Source organism: Rhineura floridana, chromosome 1 (assembly GCF_030035675.1).
Source record: "Rhineura floridana isolate rRhiFlo1 chromosome 1, rRhiFlo1.hap2, whole genome shotgun sequence".
In the NCBI taxonomy this organism is placed as follows: Eukaryota; Metazoa; Chordata; class Lepidosauria; order Squamata; family Rhineuridae; genus Rhineura; species Rhineura floridana.
The window spans coordinates 262980844-263004455 of NC_084480.1; the positions used below are offsets into that span (position 1 = coordinate 262980844).

At 41.4% G+C, this 23612-nt stretch overlaps 1 protein-coding gene across 10 annotated transcripts in view; it reads left to right on the forward strand.

Moving 5' to 3' along the window:
• The first annotated feature begins 442 nt into the window (after positions 1–442).
• Positions 443–23612, forward strand: part of CHD7 (chromodomain helicase DNA binding protein 7) — a 270130-nt gene continuing 246960 nt past the window's right edge. For 4 of the 10 annotated variants that reach the window (XM_061599686.1, XM_061599694.1, XM_061599676.1 and 1 more), the window contains exons 1-2: positions 14943–15294; positions 17432–17533. The gene's annotated coding sequence lies outside the window, so the exon portion shown is untranslated. The other 6 variants (XM_061599721.1, XM_061599738.1, XM_061599669.1 and 3 more) reach the window with 6 other exon arrangements.

A 23612-nucleotide genomic window follows, 5' to 3' on the forward strand; every position in this document is an offset into this window, starting at 1 on the left:
GGTTCAAAATCAGACTTCAGACCACTTTTCCTCCTGCAATGCGGGGACAAAAAAGCAACTTATTTCACAAAGTTTTTGCACAGTAAGGCCGTTGTTGTCCTGACTAAGGAGTAAGTCCTGCCCTTCTGAACTCAGCGGGATTCATTTTTGAATATAATAACGTGGTTAGAAGACAGCCGCACAAGCGCTGCAGAAAATGGCTAACCGTCGTGCGAGGTGATAAAGCGGACGATCTTTTGTGAGGTCCTTTTGTGTTTCCTGTGGGAAACGCTGAAGGCCAACACGACGGGCTCCCTCATTTCCTGTGGGTGGACTACTGAGGGAACCGCCGCCTGCCTCCGCGAGGCGTGAGGGGCTCGTTACCACCCCATTTCTTAGAAACTGATAGGACGCACCGGGCTGCTCGTAGCGCGTGGGTGGGGTCTCCGTTTCCTATAGGACTATTGTGAGGTTTCCTGTATGGGTCACTAGAAGAGTTGTGGAGGACGGCGGTTTTTGTGTATTTGGCGGCAAGCTAGGTTAGAGTGCGAACGTGGCTGTGGAGCATTTTCTGCTTCCTGCGTGGGACATTGAGGGACTACCACCACCTCTGTATTATTATTTAGTTGTTGTACTAGATACTAAGGGCGCGGAATGCACGACGGTCTCTATTTTTGCGCGTAGGAGGAAGACAGCTACTCGGAGTAGTTGCTGGTAAGGGTATGTATGTGTGTGCTATGAAACGAGGCCACTTCCCTCTTTTCCGCCTCAGGATTCGATGCCGAGATTCGGTTATCTGTTGGAGGCTGCCCTGGAGCTTGGCTCATTGTCGTCCTCTTAACACCCGTCGCCTCTTCCGTTGAGCCGTGCCTGCGCCTTTAAATCGACATGTCCCTCTTCGCGAATTTATGGGATTGGGTCGGAGCCACCTGGTGCTTGAGAATTTCTCTCCCCCTCTCCCTTTCTCCGCCCACTTCTGGAACTGTGACGCCCCTTCCCTAGGGACCGGGGAACCTGCCTGCGTCTGGCCAGCCGTGCACGGAGGATTTGGGGGAGGGGGACGATTTCTCCCATTGGCTCCGGATCACAACCAATCGGCCTGGCGAGAGAAAGTGCCGTCAGGGAAAAGGAAAAGCCTAGGACTGTGACGTACGAAATGGAATGGAACAAGGGGTGGGAGAACTGGAATCCCGGGAGGAGGAATCGGACTTGGCAGTAGGTGTGTGAGAAGAGCTGAAACAGAGCGGGCGGGATGCCCTTTGGGCTATCGAGTCTCAAAGCACTGAAAATGACAGTGACTGATGGAATGGGAAGAAAGCAAAATTCCGGAAAGAGGAGGACGTGGGGTGGTGGTCGAGGAGCGTACGCAAAGCTGTGGGAAAAAGGCACTCTTTAGTGGTACGATAGCTGTGGATGGGGGCGGGGGAACCTTGGACAGCGGAAGTTAGGAGATGTTTTGGTTAGGGGGGAGAGGATAGGAGGCGTCTGTAGGCCATTCCGAAGGAAAAGAAGAGGCTCTGATGCAGAAGAAAATAGGATTCAGAGGATGTTTGGCATCAAAATAATACCGAAGTAGAGACGATGGCTTTTTTGTGTAATCAGAAACAATGAGTTTAGGATGAGAAGGGGCTTTCCGGGCATAATCTGGGAGGATTCAGCTTGTTCTCACTTACACCTTTTTTTTTGCAGGTTATGAAACGTTTTCTTCTCCTTAGCAGTATGCTATTCAACACATACTTTATTATCTGTCATCAAGAGTTCTTACTAATGTTTCCCAAAACTTCTCAAAGAGAACCTGTTTTGCAAGAATATGCAATTTTATTTAGCTAACTTTTTCTTCCTTCCATGTGTTTTGACTTAGTGCATATATTCTAAATGAAAACTATATCTTTTTAAGGGATTTTTTTGCATAATTTAATATTTGTGGCAATTATATGCAGGCAGACTGTGCAAATCTCCCAGACACAATTATTTTGGGCAGTTGCAAAAGCATTTCTTGCAGCAGGAGATTTTGCAATGTGATTAAATGATTCACTTTAGATCTTTTAAACTTGGTCATATCTTCCAGTTTCAGGAAGTGTGCCTGTCACAACACTACCCTAGACTTCAGTCCAGTTCTAGCTAACTTCTTACTCACGCTTACTTCCTGAGGCACGCTATTGAAATATACATACAGGAGTCTGATACATGTACAGAAGAATCATAGTACGAATGAACTAATCCGGTTGAAAGTGTCTAAAGAATAAAGATATTGCTTAATTTTTAGCACAAAATACATATTTGGAGGGAACAACTGACGTAAAAAATACTTCAAGACTTTTTATAAAGTGAAAAAACAAGGCACCGTTGAAACATGTGTTCTGGTTTCCCAAGAAAGAGGAAATGCAGAACTGACTAGCTGTTGCCGTCACTGGCCAACATGGTACCCTGAACCATGTGCTATGGTGTGAGATAAAAATTGTAGAGTTTTTCATCCTGTCCATAAGCATTTTAGTGTTGTAACATAAACAAAATCACAGAGTTAAAGAACCCACAACTTTTTAGGAGCTTATCACAATATATAAATTACAATTTACCTCAACTAAATATAACCTAGCTTCATTTTACACTTCCATGTTAGGCACGAATGCATTCTTGTATCTGCAAAATTAAGAACACATTCCTACTTGCCATGCAAGTGTTCTGCATTTCTGTTTCACATTACACAGCAGTTATAAGACCACTATGTTGGCCATTTCAGAAAGTTTTAAGAATTTAAGTTGTGCTATCTTAAGTCTCATACACACACAATTCGTTTTGCCACTTTTTTTTAAAAAAAATTGTCAAATGTGCCCTTTTTGTTGAGTATTTCTCATTTAATGGTGATCACTTGGAAACATCCTGCACTGGAACATTATGACTTTTGAGACCCCCCTTTCATTCCATCCCAACCCTGCCACTGTGCCTTTTTTCTTCTTCCTTTAGGGTGGTATCCCATGGTGCCTATTCACTAACTGAAATGAATGCATCAGTGGAATGGGGAGGGAGGCAACTTTTGGTTATCTCCTCTCCCCCTGTAGAGCCCAGTGATCCCTCTAAATCTGCTCCAGAGGGTTTGGGGGAGGCAGGATTGCTGAAAACTGCCTCCTTCCCTGTTTCACTGATGAATTACCTTCTGCCAGTGGAGGGTCATCATTGGATACTTCATAAACTTTCCCCCCACTTGCTGTAGACCGTCAAGGAAACTAGTTCTAACCAATTCCCCTAAAGACGTCTCTGTCATAAATACCATACTCGCACAGTTCTCTCAGCACCTTTTCTTAAGGAATCATACTGTATGAAAAAGGTGGGGCAAGTAATGAGTATATTTTCATTGTAAGTATTAACTGACACTGAACTATTTGACAATTAGTGCAGTCAGCTAATATCTAGCTCAGTACAAAACTGCATAGGACATATCTAAAGAATAGTTCCAAATTAATTAAAAAGTATTAGGAACAATTTTCAGAAAACATCAGGAACCTTTGTGACTGAGTATTAGTCACTCCTTTTTTTTCCCAGGAGGAAAATGAAAAGCCAAAGTCTGCTCAATTTTCAAAATGACATTTGTATATGAGCTCTGAGCACTGAAGGTATTTCACCAAGGTTCAACTAATTTTGTAGTACTTATTTCTCAGATAAAATCAGCGTAGCATGGGCGGATATCTAAAGAGCTTTGAGGTAGGTCCAATTTAAGTGTGTAGGCAAACATGAACTGAGAATAGGATGTACCTATTCAGTGCCAAATAGTACATTCATTTGGAATTTCATGATGCTGTGATGGCACTGCCAACTAGGCAGATTGTTTCCCACTGAAATACAATAACATTGTTAAGAATCAAATTTCTTTTAATAAAAGCTTTTAGATTATTGTGTCAGATCTGATGGTGTTTGAGCTTGGTGAGCCTCAAAGGTTTAATCCTATACACGCTTTCCTGGAGTAAGTCACAGCTAGCACAGTGGGAGTTGCATTTGAGAAAACGTGCTACATGTAATATTTGGTTACATATAATATTTGGTTACATATAATAAAATAAGCCAAAGTATTTTGAAATGTTTAAATTTATGATATTAGCAGATTAAACAATACTTATGATCAGCCTCCCTTTAAAACATACTTCATAATGGTACTAAATATTCTGGATGCAATCCTTTAAGAAGTATGTTTTAAAGGGAGGCTGATCATAAGTATTGTTTAATCTGCTAATATTGCAAGTTTAAACATTTCAAAAATTTTGCTGGATTTTTAAATTGTTGAAAATGTCACAATAGAAATGCAAGAAAGGTAGTTATGATTGAATTTAAGGAGCAATTCTTCTAAACAGACAAGAATTCCTTGACCTATTGGTGTAGCCAGTAATCAAGTTGTAGGCTCCTTGGACTGTTTTTGACATAACTTTCTATTCATACTGCAGCTTTTTTAAGTGATTGTGAGAGTGCATGCTATTGGAAACTATATGAGAGTGGTTTATCACCATAATGTTCTCTGGGACAATCCTGGGAACAGAATCTTAATTTCTTATTGGATTGTTTCATACTGAATCATCTCAGGAATAATTTTATTTATAACCCATTCCAATTAACTATTCTGCATGTCTGTATCACAGTAGTTACTATGGAAGCAGAAAATGTTAGAAAATATACAGTATACTTAATAAATAAAAATTACACTCCTATTTTGTTTTGCATTCATTTAGATCTCTACTGCCCCTATTAATGCATAAAGATTGCCCTTTACCTGCTTTTTTCCAAAGAAGTGTGGAGAATATTCATAATTTTGCATCGCTATGAATGACGGCAAAGATTCTGCTTTCAGTAAAATCAGGATTTGTACTTGTTTCTTGGCCTGGCAAGGCATAGACTCTCAATAATTTATACAGATATATTTGTTGTTATTGTAGATTCCATCACTTAAAAGATTTACTTCCAATGGAAGTCCAATCTAAGGACAGTGGAATACAACTAAATTTAGTATTTTAGTCTGTATACCATGCATTTATAGATACACACACAGACATAGATTTATCCTAGCATTTACATGAATAAAAGTGAACCCCTCCATTTCTATAAAATGTAATAATTTCCAGAGGGGTAGCCATGTTTGTCTGTTGCTGCAAAAACAACAGTCTTGTGGCATCTTAAAGATTAACAAATTTATGGCATAACTTTTGTGGATTTGGGGCAGTATTCAACTAATGCATCTCATCAGTGCAATGATTTCTGCTTGCACAACAGGAGTTTCCCTCCTCCCCCTGCATGCACACCTTGTGCCCTCTCTAAATCTGCTCCAGAGGGTTGGGAGAAGCCCTAGAACAGATTGGGCAGAGAGAACGTTCCATCAGAAATCGTTGCACTCACAGAACGTTCAGCTAGCACTACATGGGAAACAACCCTAAATTAATTTTTTTAACGCTGTTAACATTTTAAGACTTGATTTTACTGAATGATTGATTGGACAACATTGTGAAATATATTTGCTTTGTATTTCACTGGGTGAAACCTGTTTTTTGCTTGAACAACTCTTTGTATTCTGATGTCATCCTAGGAAAGTACAAAGGCATAATCGACATGTCATGTAATACTTGAAAACCACGACAGTAGATAGGTTACTTCTCAGTTAGTGAATAGACAGATTCATTTTAACATCAACCTATATGTATGAGGAGGAATCTGTTTTCAAGAGTAGGACCCTGAAGATGTTACCTGTGTTCTTGAACATATCATAAACCAATTTCAGTATGATTGACATATTTTGTTTCCTTCTCCAAATCCAAATTGTAGTTTGGTAATGGGTACACACTTCAACACAGAGGATGTGGACAGATGTAGTTTTTGAAAAGGTGATACTGTTTTTCACACCTAGAATGGCCCCAGTTCAGCAGCTTATGTGACGTATATCTGTTTCTCATAGTGAAGCTATGTTCCATCAATTGTCTGCATCCTTCCACATTACCGGGTCAAACATTAGAGCAGATTGCTTCTTCTACCCCAAAGTAACTTCTACTACATGCACAGAGCCTTTTTTTAAACTAAAGATCTAGCTGATAACGAATCCTTGAATGTCTCTGAAAGGTGACTTGTACTTGTTTCACTATTCAGTCTTGAGGTAGGGATTTTCCCCCCTGAACTGATAGGTATGCTTTCTAGGTATGTTTATCCACATATTAATCATTCATCCATCATTCCTTTTTGTTATAAACAAAACTTTGCTATAAACATTAAAACAAAATACCAATAACTATAAAAAGGCCTACAAACAAAATATTGGCCACAATAAAGACTCCACTAAAATAGACATGGTTATACGAGTGCATGTACAATCATAATTCAAAGCTATATATAGAATCATACACTGAAATGTATGGGCTGTATTTTTTCTGGTCTGTTCCTTGGCTGCATGATCTCTTTGTGTATATGTTGGTGTATCCACTTTCACGCATGTGTCATATGCAGTTGCTCGGACCGTCCACTGTTACAAGCTTATGAGTAGGGCTTGGGGATTTGTGATGAAAATGTAAGAACATAAGAAGAGCCTGCTGGATCAAGCCAGTGGCCCATCTAGTCCAGCATCCTGTTCTCACAGTAGCCACCCAGATGCCTGTGAGCAGGACTGGAGTGCAAGAGCACTCTCCCCTCCTGCAGCTTCCAGCAACTGGTTTTCAGAAGTATACTGCATAAGAGTATGGTGGGAGAGCACAGCCATCATGGCTAGTAGCCATTGTTAGCCTTATCCTCCATGAATTTGTCTAATCTTTTAAAGCCATCCAAGTTGGTGGCCATCACTGCCTCTTGTGGGAACAAATTCCATAGTTTTAACTATGTACTGTGTGAACAAGTACTTTCTTTTGTCCGTCCTGAATCTTCCAACATTCAGCTTCATACAATGTCCATGAGTTCTAGTGTTACGTGAGAGGGAGAAAAACTTTTCTGTATCCACTTTCTCCACACCTTGCATAATTTTATACACTTCTTTATGTAACCTCTGACTCGCCTTTTCTCTAAACTGAAAAGCCCCAAATGATGTAACCTTTCCTCATAGAGAAGTCGCTCCATCCCCTTGATCATTCTGGTTGCCTTTTTCTGAACCTTTTCCAACACTAGAGTATCTTTTTTGAGGTGAGGCAACCAGAACTGTACACAGTATTCCACCATAGATTTATACAATGGCATTATGATATCGGCAGTTTTATTTACCTTTCCTAATTCCTATTTTCAGTACCTTCACAGCTGCTGCACACTGGGTCAACATCTTCATCGAGCTATCTTCTATAACCCCAAGGTCTTGTTCCTGGTCAGTAACCTCCAGCTCAGAGCCCATGAGCATCTTTTTGAAATTAAGATTTTTTGTTCCAATATGCATAACTTTACACTTGTTTACACTGAATTGCATTTGCCATTTTACCGCCCAGTCATCAGTTTGGAGAGGTCCTTTTGGAGCCCTTTGCAATCCTTTTTTGTTTTAACAACCCTGAACAATTTAGTGTCATCAGCAGATTTTGTCTCCTCGCTGCTCACCCCTAGTTCTAGGTTGTTTATGAACAAATTAAAAAGCAGAGGTCCTCATGCATATCCTTGGGGGACTTCACTTTCTATAGCCTTCCATCGGGAGAATTGTTGGTTTATTCCTACTCTCTGCTTCCTGCTACTTAACCAATTCCTGATCCTCATGAGGACCTCTCCTCTCATTGCATGACTGGTAAGCTTACTCAGGAGTCTTTGATGAGGTACATTGTCAAAAACTTTTTGAAAGTCTACGTACATTATGTCCACTGGATCACCTCTATATGCCTGTTGACACCCTCAAAGAATTCTAATAGGTTAGGGAGACAGGACTTTCCTTTGCAGAAGCCATGCTGGCTCTGCTTCAGCAAGGCTTGCTCTTCTATATGCTTGGTTAATTTAGGTTTAATAGTACTTTCTACGAGTTTTCCTGGACAGATGTTAAGCTAACCGGCTTGTAGTTTCTGGGATCCCCCTGGGTCACATTTAAAATTGGTGTTACATTGGCCGCTTTCCAGTCCTTGAGTATGGAGGCAAATCTGAGGACAACTTACATATTTTTGTTAGAAGATCAGCAATGTCGCATTGGAGTTCTTTGAGAACTCTTGGGTGGATGCCATCCAGACCTGGTGATTTGTCAGATTTTGTTTTGTCTATTAAGCCTAGAACTCCATCTCTCATCACTTCTATTTGCATCAGTTTCTCAGATTCCTATCCTACAAATGTTAGTTTAGGTTCAGGGATCTGTCCTATATCCTCCACTGTGAAGACAGATTCAAAAAAATTATTTAGCTTCTCTGCAGTCTTCTTATCCTTTAGGACATCTTTGACTCCCTGGTCATCTAAGGGTCCATTCACCTCTTTAGATGATCTTGTACTTTGAATGTATTCAAATAATTTTTTGTTGGTGATTTTTATGTTCTTAGCAATGTGCTCAATTATTTTTAGCATCCCTTATTGTTGTTTTGCATTCCTTTTGCCCGAGTTTGTGTTCCTTTCTATTATCCTCATTCAGACAAGTCTTCCATTTTTTGCCTCTAATAGCTTCTTTGACTTTGCTTGTTAATCCTCTTGGCCTGGTTGTACCTTTCCTGATCTGCATGTAGCCTGCAAAATTCTGGCAAAGCCACTAGGGACAAACATTTGAAAACGGTGCCTATGGGAGAAAGAAAAATGGAATGTAGCAGAGGTAGAGCTGGCACATATACTTTGGAGGCAGTTCCTGCTTGGGCGGGTGAAGGTGGGCTTTCCAGCTTGGAAGTGTAATGTCAGTTGATGGGGAACACCCATACTTAGTGAAACCATAGCCAACTGGCTTTAAGGTAAAATAACTTGAGAAACCAGTTTAAAGTGCTACAGAGAAAAGGCAGTCTGTATCAAGGAGGGTATGTGTTCATACTGCTCCAGCTACACATTAACATGTTACTTTTGTATGCATCCAGCATTAAGTTTCAAAAGCCCATTGAAATCAATGGGCTTAGGTATGCTTAACACCATGTTGGAATGTGGCTTATCCTGAAAAATATTTTCTGGATATATATAGTTGTTAAAAATAATAATTCAAGCATTGTTTTGATCCGGCTTGCTACAAATGCAATCCTACACACACTTACCTGGGAGTAAGTCACATTGTGGGGTTTATTTCTGAGTAGGCATATACAAGATTGCACTGGAAGACTAAACTCTGAGCTGCTGCAACCTGGAGATGTGACTTAAAATTTTGAAATTTACTACAAGCATAAATTAGGTACTTTCCCCCATATTTGTAATATTTATTAATAAATATAAAATAATTTTAAAACAGTTACTTTATTTAGCAACCGGGTTAACTAATTTTTAAAAGTATTTATTACTATTATTAAAAAGTTTCTATCTTGCCTTTCTACTCTAAAATAGGGCATTCAGGGCTGCTCACAATAAAACACAAAAAACATTAAAATAGATAAAATACACAAAATACAGTTGAGAAATCTAGGGCAGTGATATTATTATTATAATTTTTTTTATACCCCGCCTTTCGGCCAAAGGCCCTCAAGGTGGCTAACAAAGAAAAAATAAACACAAGTATAAAAATATATCAATGAAAGGGGACTAAAGAGTTAAAAGTAAAAATGGGGGAAAATAACAGTTTCGGGCTCAGCCTTCAGTCCCTGCCAAAGGTTCTCCAGAACACCATCAAGGAGGGAGCAAAGTGGGCTTCTTGGAGTAATTTCAGAGCTGGGGGGCATGGCTGAAAAGGCTCCCACTTGCCTGCAGTCTGACATCTTTCATTCAAGGCATGCAGAGACCAGAGGCAGCTGATCTTAAATGATAGGCAGGTACATTGGTCCAAGGCTGTTTAGTGCTTAAAAGGTCAAAAACAGCAGTTTGAATTGGGTCCAGAAACAAACTGGGAGCCAGTGGAGTTGATAAAGCACAGCAGTGATATTTATAGAAATATTATTTTTTCCAACAAAAACAGGAAAAGGGTAACTGTTGTCTTTCAACATTCTCCCTTAAGTATTAAAGGGTGATAGGAGTAACTGTGACAAAAGTGCTGTTCATGCTGTCCAATATACAGGATAGCTTATTTATTTATTAAACGTATATCTCAACCTTCCTCCCAAAGGGAGCCCAGGGCAGCAAACAACAAGTGATAAAACACTACAGTAAAACATCTTTAAAACATCTTTAAAAAAATTCCAATACAAATGCAGACTGGGATAAGGTATCTACTTAAAAGACTCGGTGAAAGAGGAAGGTCTTCAGTAGGTGCTGGCAAGACAACAGAGATGGAATTTTCATACTCCTGAGAGCCAGTGTGGCATAGTGGTTAAGGTGTTGGACTACGACCTGGGAGACCAGGGTTTGAATCCCCACACAGCCATGAAGCTCACTGGATGACCTTGGGCCAGTCACTGCCTCTCAGCCTCAGAGGAACGCAATGGTAAACCCCCTCTGAATACCGCTTACCATGTGCTGAAATCCTTAATGTAAGGTTAGTTAAGTATATCCAATTTAGTTAAGTTTAGGTTTCTCAAAACATGAGATAAAGAGACACATTAATACCGAGATGAGCCTCCTCTCCCTTGCTCTACCTAGGGCATAATAGTGTATTTATTACATCTTTATACTGTCTTTCCTCATAGGATCCCAAAGCAGCATACATAGGTTCCTCCACCCTTTCTATCCTTTTAATTGTGGAGTGAGCAGTGTGACTGGCCCAAGCTATTATGCACTTATTACAAGCAGACATAATAGAACTTTGTGGTCAATCATGTTGAATATACAAACACACTAATCAAGTGTACTGGGAATATTTTTAAAAACAACCAAAACCAATTAGATTTCTGTTCTGGTTTCTGTGCCCTGAACCTGAGATTAAGTGACAAAACTGGCTGTTTTCCTGCTGTCCATTTGAATGTTTGTTTGTTAATACCATACAGCTAATTTCCATCAACCATTTCAGCTTATCCTAGCATCCATCCTAAGCCTCTATATTAACAGGATAGGATTGCCAGACATGATCTTGAGATTACATCTCAAGAAGATAGAAAATTACATGCAGCTGCTTTGCCTCCCATCCTACTGCTCTATCAGTCTCTTTGCTCACTTTCCCCTTTACATACTGTGGGGCACAACTAAAATCCTGATTCCTGCAGTCAACAAGAGTAGAGTGGGCAAAGTAATGAATGGAGGAGTGGAGCTGGGGGAGGGGGGAGTTACAGCATCCTCTTTCTGCTTTGGATCTTTGAAAAGTTCAGCGGTGATCTCTGAGTCGATATTGGGCAATCCTAGAAAATCATCTGAGCCACCCTGCCTGCTACTATTCCAACCTCTTTCGTATTTTTCTGTGGTGGATTTGAATACTGGAGGCTTAAAAAAATGGGCATTAATTGTTGCATATCTCTTTCACACTCTCCTTTGAATGAGCATTAAATAATATCTATTTACTCCAGTGCTTGTTTCTACGTATGTTGCTTTTCAGTTTAGAAAGAGTAATGCCTCTGTGTGAAGATACATAGAATCATAGAATAGTAGAGTTGGAAGGGGCCTATAGGGCCATCAAGTCCAATCTCCTGCGCAATGCAGGAATCCAAATCAAAGCATTCTCGACAGATGGCTGTCCAGCTGCCTCTTCAATGCCTCCAGTGTCGGAGAGCCCACTACCTCTAGGTAATTGGTTCCATTGTCCTATGGCACTAACAGTTAAGTTTTTCCTGATGTTCAGTCGAAATACGGCTTCCTGCAACTTGAGCCCATTATTCAGTGCCCTGCACTCTGGGACGATCGATAAGAGATCCTGCCCCCCCTCTGTGTGACCTTTCATGTACTTGAAGAGTGCTGTCATATCTCCCCTCAGTCTTCTCTTCTCCAGGCTAAACATGCCCAGTTCTTGTAGTCTCTCCTCATAGGGCTTTGTTTCCAGTTCCCTGATCATTCTTGTTGCCCTCCTGTGAACCTGTTCCAGTTTGTCTGCATCCATCTTGAAGTGCGGAGACCAGAACTGGACGCAGTATTCAAGATGAGGCCTAACCAGTGCTGAATAGAGGGAAACTAGTACTTCATGCGATTTGGAAACTATACTTTTGTTAATGCAGCCTAATATAGCATTTGCGTTTTTTGCAGCCACATCACACTGTTGGCTCATATTCAGCTTGTGATCAACGACAATTCCAAGATCCTTCTCACATGACGTATTGCTGAGTGAAATATCCCCCATCTTATAACTGTATTTGGTTTCTTTTTCCTAAGTGTAGAACTTTGCATTTATCCCTGCTGAATTTCATTCTGTTGTTTTCAGCCCAGTGCTCCAGCCTATCAAGGTCCCTTTGAATTTTGTTTCTATCTTCCACGGTATTAGCTATGCCCCCCAATTTTGTATCATCTGCAAATTTGATAAGCATGCTTTGTACCTCCTCATCCAAGTCGTTAATAAAAATGTTGAAGAGCACTGGGCCCAAGACCGAGCCCTGTGGTACCCCACTCGTTACTTCTGCCCAGTTTGAGAAGGAACCATTGATAAGCACTCTTTGAATACAATTCTGGAGCCAACTGTGGATCCCCCTGATAGTTGTTCCATCCAGCCCACATTTAGCTAGCTTGCTAATCAGAATATCATAGGGCACTTTGTCAAAAGCTTTGCTGAAGTCAAGATATAATTTTGCCCTATTTTTTATGCTTCTTTGATCTAGATTCTGTTACAGAGTTCAGTTATGTTAAGAGCTGCACTCTACTTTTTCCAGCTCTTGGCTTCTTTATATTCAGCTAACTGAATGTTTCAGGATACAAAATTTCTGGTCTAGATTGTGAAATTCAAGAAAATTAACTGATTTAACAGATTATAAACTCATATTGAAACTAGCAGCTAATAGAATAGTGAACTTTCTTGATGCAGTTTAGTTGTTTCAAGACATATGCAGAGAATGACTTAAAGTGTAAATTAGTTATTTAAAACTCTTTATTCACAACACCCATTGTACTTACAATATGAGTAATTAATGGGTAGATTTCCCCTCCCTCCAAAGCATGATTATAAAAGAATTCATAATCTATGGGACCAGGGAGTACTATTCTGGGTTAACTGACATTTTATATACAGTAGGGCCCCACTCATACAGCGGGTTATGTTCGGGACCCCCGCTGTAAAGCGAAAACCGCTGTAAAGCGGAACGCATTGACTAACATTGACCAAAATGGCGCCTGACGGCCAAAAAACACAGTAAAAGCGGAACAAGCGCCGTAGGAGCGGGGCCTTTTTGCAATTGACAACCGCTATATTAGCGGAATGCTGTAAAACGAAGCACTGTAAAGCGGGGCCCTACTGTATACACTTGTGAACTTGTGCATATATGTGATCCATGTAAGACCTAAAATATCTATAGGCCATAAAGGAAGCCACAGACCTGAACTTACAAGATCTGAACAGGGTGATCACTAAGATACCATTGGAGGTTGCTGATTCATAGGGTCGCCATAAATCGTAACACACACAACCATGCATCAAATCATAGCTTGAGCAACTTAAATAACTTGAGTATCTCTTAATCCATTGAGTGCTCTAGTGCCTTTAATAATTGTGTGGCATGCAGATGTTTCAAATGTGCACCTGTTTGATATGACTACCATATGTGTGTATATGAAGTACAAGAATTAAAACTTCCTTGGAGAGTTGTGGGGAGATGTGAGGAATGACAACTGGCAGAATTCATGTGTGGTGGTGTTGCTTCAGAAATAAAAAATCTGAAGGTAAACAACGGCCAGCACTCTTATGAAGGCCTATGCACATGAACAATTACACTACACTAACCAATAGGATTGTCAAATATTAACCTGGAAGAGTTACTTGGTTTTAAATTCTCTAAGGTACCTTTCCTACTGTCTTGGACCTTTTAAAAGTACAGGCATGATCTCCTGTTTAAATTTTTAAAGAACATTAGGACTTTATTTCCCAGAATGGAGAGCCAGATTCATGGGAGAAGATAGCAGAGTTCCCAGCTTCTGTGGTTTCTCCAAAAGGGGCTATCTTGCTATGGTGGAAGGAGTTAAGAGGTTGGCCCCATTTTTGCCATTTGGTTATTTGAATTTAGCAGTTATTCCAGCCTTTATCCTCTTACGGTAAGGACGAAGTATTGACTCTACCGCCTCCGCCATCCTGTTTTTATATATCTCCATAAATGACTGTGATATTTGGGGGATCCCACGATACCATTTTGGAGGAAGATGCCGTCGGTTTAGCATGCATTTTGGAATTCAGCTGGGCCATGGTCCTAGGACAATTCCTCACACGGCGGTTGTTTTAGCGTGTGCATACGTTGCGCCGGTAAGGAGGTCCGAAAAGAGCACACGGATGATACATTTAGGACGACATTTACAGTTAGGGTTCAAAAGGGGAGCCCTTCTTTTTTACTGGTCGTCTTAGAACTTTTCCAGGCGCAAGAATACCGGTAGCGTAGCGGAAGTCCTAGCAATATTTTGCCGGAGGCAGCAGCGTGTTCCGTGTGGCTGGGTTAAGCTCCGAGAGGCCATGAGCGGGTGGCTTCGTCCTAGAAATACCGCCCCTCTCTCGCCGGCCATTCGCCCGCGGACGGGCAGGCGAGGCAGGGCGCCACCTCAATATCTACATATTGATATCTGCATATTGAACACGGTCTCTTTCTCTGGTCCCCTCCTCTTCCGTTGCTTGAGGGTGGCGGGCGAAGAAGTGGGTGTCGACTTGTCTGAGCGTTTGTGTACCCAGCGCCCTGTCAGCATTTGCCGCCCCCTCCCCCAATCATCCATCTATCTATTTAGCCTTCCCTCTTTCCTGAGGTGGGGGGGAGGAGAAGAGTGTCCGCGTGGAGTACGCAGGCCGCGCGGGGAGGGGGAGCGTAGGGTTAGTGACCTGAGCCCCTCCCTCGCCGCTCTTTTAGGACTGGATTCTTGCATAAATTATGCTGATATTGATGACGTATAACCCTATTGGGCGGGGTTTGCGGGCGGGCGCGCGCTCTCCTCCAGCCCGCTCGTCCACGGGAGGAAGAGTAATGGCGTCGGGGACGCGCCTCGTGGCGGGCGGAGGGAGAGAGCGAGCGGACAGGCAGGGGGCGGTAGCAGCAACGGCAGCCGCTTGGCTGGCTGGCGTGTCGCTCGGCTTTTGCGGACGCGCTCGGGAACTATCGGATTAAACTTGAATCGAGTGAAATTACACAAAGGAGGGAAGCGGACCTGGGACCCGGTGGAGACCCACACTGACCCCCCACCACCACCTCTCTCGCTGGCTCTGGTCAGGGATCACCGCCCGCCTCGCTTTCACCGCCCGGCCGAAACCAACTCCCGGTGCGTGCTCCCGTGTGTGGGTCTTTCTGTTTGTTTGTTTGTTTGTTTGTGAGGGAGAGGCGCTCTCCGACTCTCTCACCCCCCTCCCCGTCCGTTCCTGAGGACGCCGCCTCCGCCGTCGAGCCAGCCCTGACCCGGTGAGTGACCCGCGCCTTAAAAGCCGACTCGAACGCAGCCTAGAGGGCAGCGGCGCGCCGGGTAGAGAGCTACTGTCCGGTTGGCCGGGGCCCACAGCAGGTCGGGGGGGGTGAGTGTAGAGTGAAGCGGAGTGGACTGTGTGTGTGAGAGAGGCTCCTCGCTTGGTTTCCGCGGCCACTTCTTTGGTCCATGTGCATCCTTCGCCTGAGGAGCTTCCCAGGATGTAAGGGTGGGTGGGTGGAAGGAAGAAAGAGGTGGAGGAGGAAACAGCAGTCGCGAATACACCGGTGAGAGCCGGGGCGAGCCTGGCTGCTCTTCTCATTCTGACCTCTCTCAGTCTTCCCCCTCCCCCCCACCTCCAGGTTCTTTCCTCGAGCCTAAGTTTGGAGGGTGATTAAAACGATATAAAAAGTTGGGCGAAAGTCTTCGAGGGAGGGGCGGTTTGGGTCAGCAGCAGATTGCGGGGAGCTGGATGAGGCGAGGGGCTGAGCGACTCCCGGGAGCACTCTCCCTCCGCCCTACTGGCCGCGCTGAGCGCTCCCGGCCCTGGCAGCACAACAAGCGCTAACAAAGTGCGGGGGCCGCCCGCCTCCTCCTAGCTTGACCCGGGGGCTCCTCGCGGACACATGAAGCTATTGGAGCAGCAGCAGGAGGAGAGAGAGAAATAGAAGAGAGCCCAAGGAAATGGAGGTGATGGTGGTGGTGAGGTGGGGAGAGAGAGAAGAGAGGAGAGGCACGAGGTTGTGCCGGGGTTATTTGTCTTCACTGAAGAGGAGCGAGGAGGCTGGCAGTGGAAGTGAAACGGGAGTCACGGGGGGGGGGAGAGAAGATCACGACTGTTTCCCAACAACCCAAGAAGAAAACGGTGTGTGTGTGTGTGTGTGTGTGTGAGTAACAGAGGAGAGGCGCTCCCCAAGCTGGTGGCGGAGGCAATAGTAGTAGTAGCAACAACAACAACATAATAGGAGACTTAACCCCGCGGACTAAGTCGGCTTCCCTTTCTGTGTGTGTGTGTGTGCCCCCATCTCTTCTCGCCTGCGCGCTTCTCCTTCTCTGTCTTTTCCCCTGATCGAAAGCGGGTCGCTGAGAAGGTTTCCCTGGTGGCCGTAGTTCCCCCCTCCCTTCCCGAAACCAAGGCCATTTTGAGGGTGAGCGGAAAAGGTGGTTTGAGGCCAGGCGGTCAGAGAGTGTATGTGTTTAGGTTTGATTCATTCAGAGAAATTAGATTGGCCAAGGAATTTGTTTCTCCTTGAGCTAGGGAAGGTGGTTGCTAAATAGGGGCTTGGGGAAGTGGGAAGCGGACGCTAGAGTGGGGTGGGTGGGGGGCGGTGGGGGTGGGGAGGGAAGGTTGTTAGTGAGTGTCGGGAGAGGAGCAGCCATCATTATATTGCGTTCATGTTTCCTGATAGCATTATATAAGGGACACCCTTCTGCGCTTTGAGACACCCCCCTAAACTGACCGTGGGGCAGTGTTGGGGGGGCATTAAGCTCAAGGGATTTACTGTATAGGCAATACATCGGATGAGTTTCTCCAGATCACGTTTGGATACTGCTCTCGCCTTCATTTAAAGTAGTTTTTAAACGGACAATGGACAAAAGAAAAGTAGCAATGCACTGGGAGTTTCCTTTGAATTGCTAGAGATATTTAGATACAACAGCCAACTCGTTCTATTTTGCCTTTGTTTTTGTTTGGTGAAGTACAAAATGTGCTTTCCAAGTAGATCTTCTGAGGCTTTTTTTTTCATTTGCAGTGGCTTTTTGTCCACTTGGTACTCATAGATTTCAGTTCGCAAACTTAAAATTTCAAACTAATATGCCTTTTCTCTTCTTCCCCTCCTGCTTGCCCTTCACACACACTAAGGAAATGTGTTCCTTAAAATTAATTCTTTTCAATGCTGAATCTCGGCAGCTATTCTCCTGGTTGAAATGTGCTTTTATATCTCGCATGCACAATAACAATAAATCTGAAAAGTTGAACAAAATATTTGTTTTCTTGCAGATCATCCATTCTAACAGAGGAAAAAATCTTAGTGACTGTAACCCTAGCAGCATGAGTAGCCGATTTATCCCAATTATAAATCCAGTTAGTTTGCAGTAATGTGTGAGTATTATATTTTTTTTGTTAAAAACATAGTTGCTAACTATCTTTTTTAATAGAAATTGATAGTCATAATTTTTCCAATTAGAATGCTATGTCTGTTGCTTAGAGTATTCTTGTCTTGCTGTTGCACAACAGAGGCTCTTGTCTTTAACCTAAAATGGCAGCTTAATTTGACTGGGGCCCCATTCATTGACAGTGATAATATAAAAGCTGAAAGCTATATGTAGCTGGATGCTTAGAGTACATTTGAGAATTCTACCTTGCATTGTGGATAGTACAGAGAGAGCTATTTCCACTCAGAGTACAAATGTTTCCAACGAAACCTCTTATTCTAAATTATTCGTTAATAAACCATGGATAGAAAGTTACATGATAATGAAAGAGCTTGGAAGGTTTAGTATTTCCCTCATTCCAGATGTGGTCTGAAATAGAACTGAACTAACTGCTCTGCAATATTCACTATTGTTTGAAGTAGTGGGCTCCATTTCTGAAATATGAAACAGGTAACTGTCATTAGTGTCCTTATTTTTAAGCAGAACATCTGGTTTTTTACTTTTTTCCATCATGATAGTTTAATACTAATTTGGAGTGTTATTTATTTCCTGACAAATCTGATATTTAAATACTTGAAGGCAGTGTCTTGGAAATTAATAAGTTTTTATAGGATGTGCCCTGTTTCAACAATGTATCTTAAATTGTTCTAGAGCTCAAAAGTATCCTTGAAGTTCTAATTATTTCTGGAAGCTATACAGGTTACATAGTTTTGAATCATTTAATTTATAAGGCTTATTCTATCAATTCTAATCCTTGAAACTTGAGGTAATAAGAAAACAGTTTGGGGTAGTTCTTGCTGGCTTTTTAAAAATCAAGCAAAACTTCTTTAAAAAGTAAGTTTGGGAAGGGTTTTATTACTTTTAGAAACTTAAAGCAGGATGATATTGTAAAAATACTGAATTACTGCAGTGTGATGATTTTTTTCAACTTCACTGAAGTCTTGAAGAATAACAAATATAAAAACGTAATTGTAATGCATTGTGCTTTTATAACATCACAACGGACAGGACTACAATACCTGTGGTTATAAGGTCTGATACGATAGCTTATTTTAAGATCCATTATGTGTTTTAGCTGTGCATTAGGAATGCTTTTCAGACCCAATGGGTTAGATCCAAAGGTTCTGCTCTGTGAGCAGAACTGGAACATCTGATCCAACCCACTGATTCTAGTCAGTTACAAGAATCTCTTCCATTTCATAAAGCTTTATTTTGTAAGCATTCAAGGAGCCTACATTGGTTGCTGATTATTCTCTTATTGAAGTATGTTGACAGAATAATTTTTGGAGCTTCTAAATATGGTGTTGTGGCATGGGCAGTTTAATATGTTAGAGTCATCTAAATACAGAAATAAGGGAATGAAATTGAATCACAATCTCTTCTTTGAAGGGGAAAATCTGCAGATTTATTTCTCTTTATTTTGCACTACAGTTTTTATGCTAAGTCACAAAGTTTGGGACTCCTGAAACATCACTTCTTACAGATATTTGTATAGGAAAGAGTATGAAAACCAAATGTGGTGATCATGTTTTTTCACTGCATGTACGATCATTGGAAACAACATGCAGTCATGATTCCTGACAACCTGGACTTAAAAAAGTTGCATGTGGCATAGTCAAAAGTCCCCAAACACCCCACATATGAATGCATCATAATCTAGTCCAAACTCAGGCTTTGGAAGAAGTTGGTCCTTTCTCTGATTATGCTGAGCCTTGAAATAATTTGAAAACCAGTGAGAATTCACTGCTTTCTGAAAGCCCTCAAATCAGGGAAATGTCATAGAAAATTCCTGTTCTTCTATTTGGCTTGGAACTGAAAAGGAATTGGTTGGTTTGCCTCCACAGTTATGCTGAGTCTTGGATGTGCTCTGAGCACCTGCCTCTTACTCTTTGGGGATAAGTGGTGGGCACAGATTTTGGTGGGCTAGTAAAGTTGCCCATAATTTGTGAACCCATGGCAATAGTTGCATTTTTTTTTAGCAACAAATTATCAATGCAGAGTTGAGAGTGTCTGAAGTAACCCTGAGTTACTCAGGAAAATGAGAGGGAAAACAGAGATAGTAAAAGTATGTTTTCTAAGTGTCTCTTGTGTTCTATAAAGTTTGCACTTTCAGCTCCACTTCATGAGATATTGTAGTAGGTTCAGTAATTTTTGTATGGGGAAATGCAGGATTAGGTCTTCCCCTGGGTGGTTCCACATTTTATACAGAAACCACACTTTCCACTACACACTAATGTTCTCCACAACAAACATGCAAGTTATGCACACCTGTGTACTTGTATCGTTAACTGTGTGTGATCACATTAATTGCTTTCAGCCATATGCATGATTTCTTGCTTCATGGTTAGATTTTCCTACACAAACTAACTACTTGAATTGTAATGCTGTACTATAGCAGTAAGAGCTTCTTAGGCCCTACCTAATACTAAAGGCTTCAGTTAGAGTACCTGTGCTCAGGCACAGCTGGGGTATCACTACTTTTTTACTTTGTTGTGTGCCCCAGTTCCCTTCTCTGGAGTTCAAAAAAGGGTAGGGAATCTCTCTGACCTTATTCAGAGACCAAAAAGCTTGGAAAGCAAGACATCCCAGGTTTTTCTTAATTTGTCCGAGGTCCAATATGACAGGGGCAAGCTTGTATCCCTCTAACTTGCTTGGAGGTGGGAGTTGGATTGGGGTTTGCCTCTGCAATTATACTGAGCTCTTGTGAATTTCAGTGTGATGTCATAGTCAAGACCCCACCCTCCTTGGGCAAGGGGCAGGATTGTTGACAAGTGCAAATTTTAGTTAACCTACCAAGGTTTGTTCTTTTTGTGGGCTCCTATACCTGAGAAATTGAAGGGTGACTCGTGTGGCTAGAAAAATATGAGAACTCTGTTAGTATTTGGTGTCAGAGCATAATTTCTACACTGCGGGTTCCCAAAGTGACCTTCATTCAGGTGCTCTATGCATGTGTCTGTAAAAGTACAGTTAAAAATCATACAGTATCTAGCACAGCACATAATTGCTACCAGGGCTGTGGAGTCGGAGTTGGGAGCAATTCTGAGTGGAGTCGGAGTTGGTAGAAATGTACCGACTCTGACTCCTTCATAAATGGCAAATGTATATTAACTAGTAATAACACATTTACTGTAGTAAAATGGTAGCACAAGGCATTTCATCACCACCATGTGAATCCAGAGCTTGGAAAAGTTACTTGTTTGAACTACAACTCCCACGAGCCCAATCCCTGGGGCTGATGGGAGTTGAGCTTGGAAAAGTTACTTTTTAAAACTACAACTCCCATCAGCCCCAGGGATTGGGCTCGTGGGAGTTGTAGTTCAAACAAGTAACTTTTCCAAGCTCTGGATTCACATGGTGGTGATGAAATGCCTTGTGCTACCATTTTACTACAGTAAATGTGTTATTACTAGTTAATATACATTTGCCATTTATGAAGGAGTCTGAGTCGGACAGTAGAAAAATAGAGAAGTCGGAGTTGAAAGTCTGGCGTACTGACTCCACAGCCCTGATTGCTACAACAGGCAGAAAAATAATTAAGTAGCCCACCAAGTCCCTTAGGAATTTTCAGGTGCTCTACACATTTCCTGCAAATAACAATATGGCACACAATTATTAGCCTATTGTAAGATCTGCATGAATGAGCCCAGTTTGCTTTCCACCTGTAGAGAAGGCTAAAGTCATAACGAAAAAATACATGATTTGCTAAGTTGATTTCAGAATAGTTTGTTTTACCACAGTAGTCTGGTATTTCGTTGGAATTTTTTCTTCAGAAATAAATCTTCACCAGTGAAAAGCACTAGTAAACCTTTGTAATTTTCTTGATTACTTAGGCCTGAATCCTGACCCTATTCAAGTCTACTTATAAATCATTCCCACTGGGCCATCAATGAGACTGGCTAGCAGTTACATTGGGTTTGCTGCATGATGGTATCCATTGCTGTTCGTCTGCTGATGAAGGGCATCCCAGAGGAATGGGGGAAGGAGTCAGTTTCCAGACATTCCCATTCTACAATTCCCATGTTCCCGTAAATCTTCTCTAGAGCTTCCCCAGCCTGCAGGGGGGAAGGGGAATAATTGAAAATTACCTCCTTCCACCAACAGATAGCTTTGGATACCATCCATACGATAGCTTCTTATGTATGGGAGCTCTTTGGATCAGTTTATTATGGCAATGTACCCTACCTCCATTTTCCTTTTTCCTCTTGGCCTAAGCAAGCTGCAGACCAAGACACCGTCTTCCGTTTTATCATATGTTGCAGTGCAGAACCAAAATACAACACTTTTTTTATCTGAGATCAGTAATTTCAATATTTATGTTTTAATGAATTACTAATTTCTACACATCAATTTTTAAAGTATTCTGTAACATGGAATACATTCCAAATCCCTGAAAGTAATAAACCTCTTAAAGATGTTCCATGGTATACACAAGCTGATTAGTTTATTTATTTATTTAATTTAATTTATATACCGCCCTAAGCCCGAAGGCTCTCTGGGCGGTGTACATAAAAGATAAAACAAGCACAGTGTATAAGTACAATAAATACAATAAATCAAGAACCAAAAACAAACAAACAATAAATAATATTGATATTATTATGGAGGAAGGGGCCCACAAAGGCAAAAGTGCCTACGGTCCACGAAAGTCATAATGCGGCCCTGGCAGTGGGTGTTTCTTCCGAGTAAAGCGGCCTAAAATTGCGCTTGTAAATCGCTTAGTCTTCTTTTCTTAGCTTTTCTTAGTTCTTAGCTTCTAGCACTTTTTGATTCTGTAAACTAAAAGCTAGGAAAACATGTAGAAGCTAATTGTTCTAAATCATCTGACTCTTTTTTAAAAAGTCTCATATTACAATACGGACATCAGAAAGTATCTTGTGTACAATATAATTTTGTTGGGTTCCTTTGGGAGCTCCTTGGCTCTAAGCTTGCGTGGAACCGAGCATAAGGAATACAGTGTCAAGGTGGATGTAGCTTGACTGTTTGCTGTGAAATATAATTATCTGTGATAAGAATCTTTTGATCATTTGTTCAATAACTTCTTTTTAGTGATGATGGGGGACATAAGAAGCTGCCTTACACCAGGTCAAACTATTCTAAAGATTCTAAGCATCTTATTTAGAAACATGATCCATTGAATTCAATTTGTGTCTAAAATTTTAATGTTCTTTTTTATAAACTAGGTATGGGTAGTTTCCCTAGGGTTAGAAACTACTTTCCTGCAACTGGGCATAGAGAATCCATTCCTGGTTGCCTTCCCAATTTGAATTCCAAATTTCTAGGCTGAGTTCTTTTCTTCGCTATTTATAATAATTCAGAATTCTTTGGGTGATTCAGTTCTGGAGTAATTTGCTTTTATGTAAAAATTGCTATAGATGACTTGATATTCTACTCTGTTTAAAATATTTTCTGGGGTGCAATGAATGATGCTGCAGAAGGTAGAATTCAGGAGCTAATTATAGTTTTTTTAAATTTGTTTTAATCCTTTGCTATATCTTATAACAGTGTTTTTTTTCTAGTGTTCTTATAGATTATCACTTCCAAAACTTTGCTTACAGTTGATGTTTGCATGTGCTGAATAATTTTTGCATATGCTGGACAAGCTTCAAAAGTCTTTTTTTAAAAAAAGGAATTTGGTTGGTATGAAATGAATGGGTTCAACCAAATATGTGTTCACTTAAAAAATGAATTTTATGGAAGTGTTGTACAGAGATTATTGTGTTAGACTGATTTATCATACTGAAACTGTATTCTATTTCAGAGAGATTTTTCATAACAAAGATGTTCATAAGTGACAAACTCAACATAATTTATTTCATAGAATAGTAGAGTTGGAAGGGGCCTGTCAGGCCATCAAGTCCAACCCCCTTCTCAATGCAGGGATCCTAATCAAAGCATTCCCAACAGATGGCTGTCCAGCTGCCTCTTGAATACCTCCAGTGTCGGAGAGCCCACTACCTCTCTAGGTAATTGGTTCCATTGTCGTATGGCTCTAACAGTTAGGAAGTTTCTCCTGATGTTTACTAGTG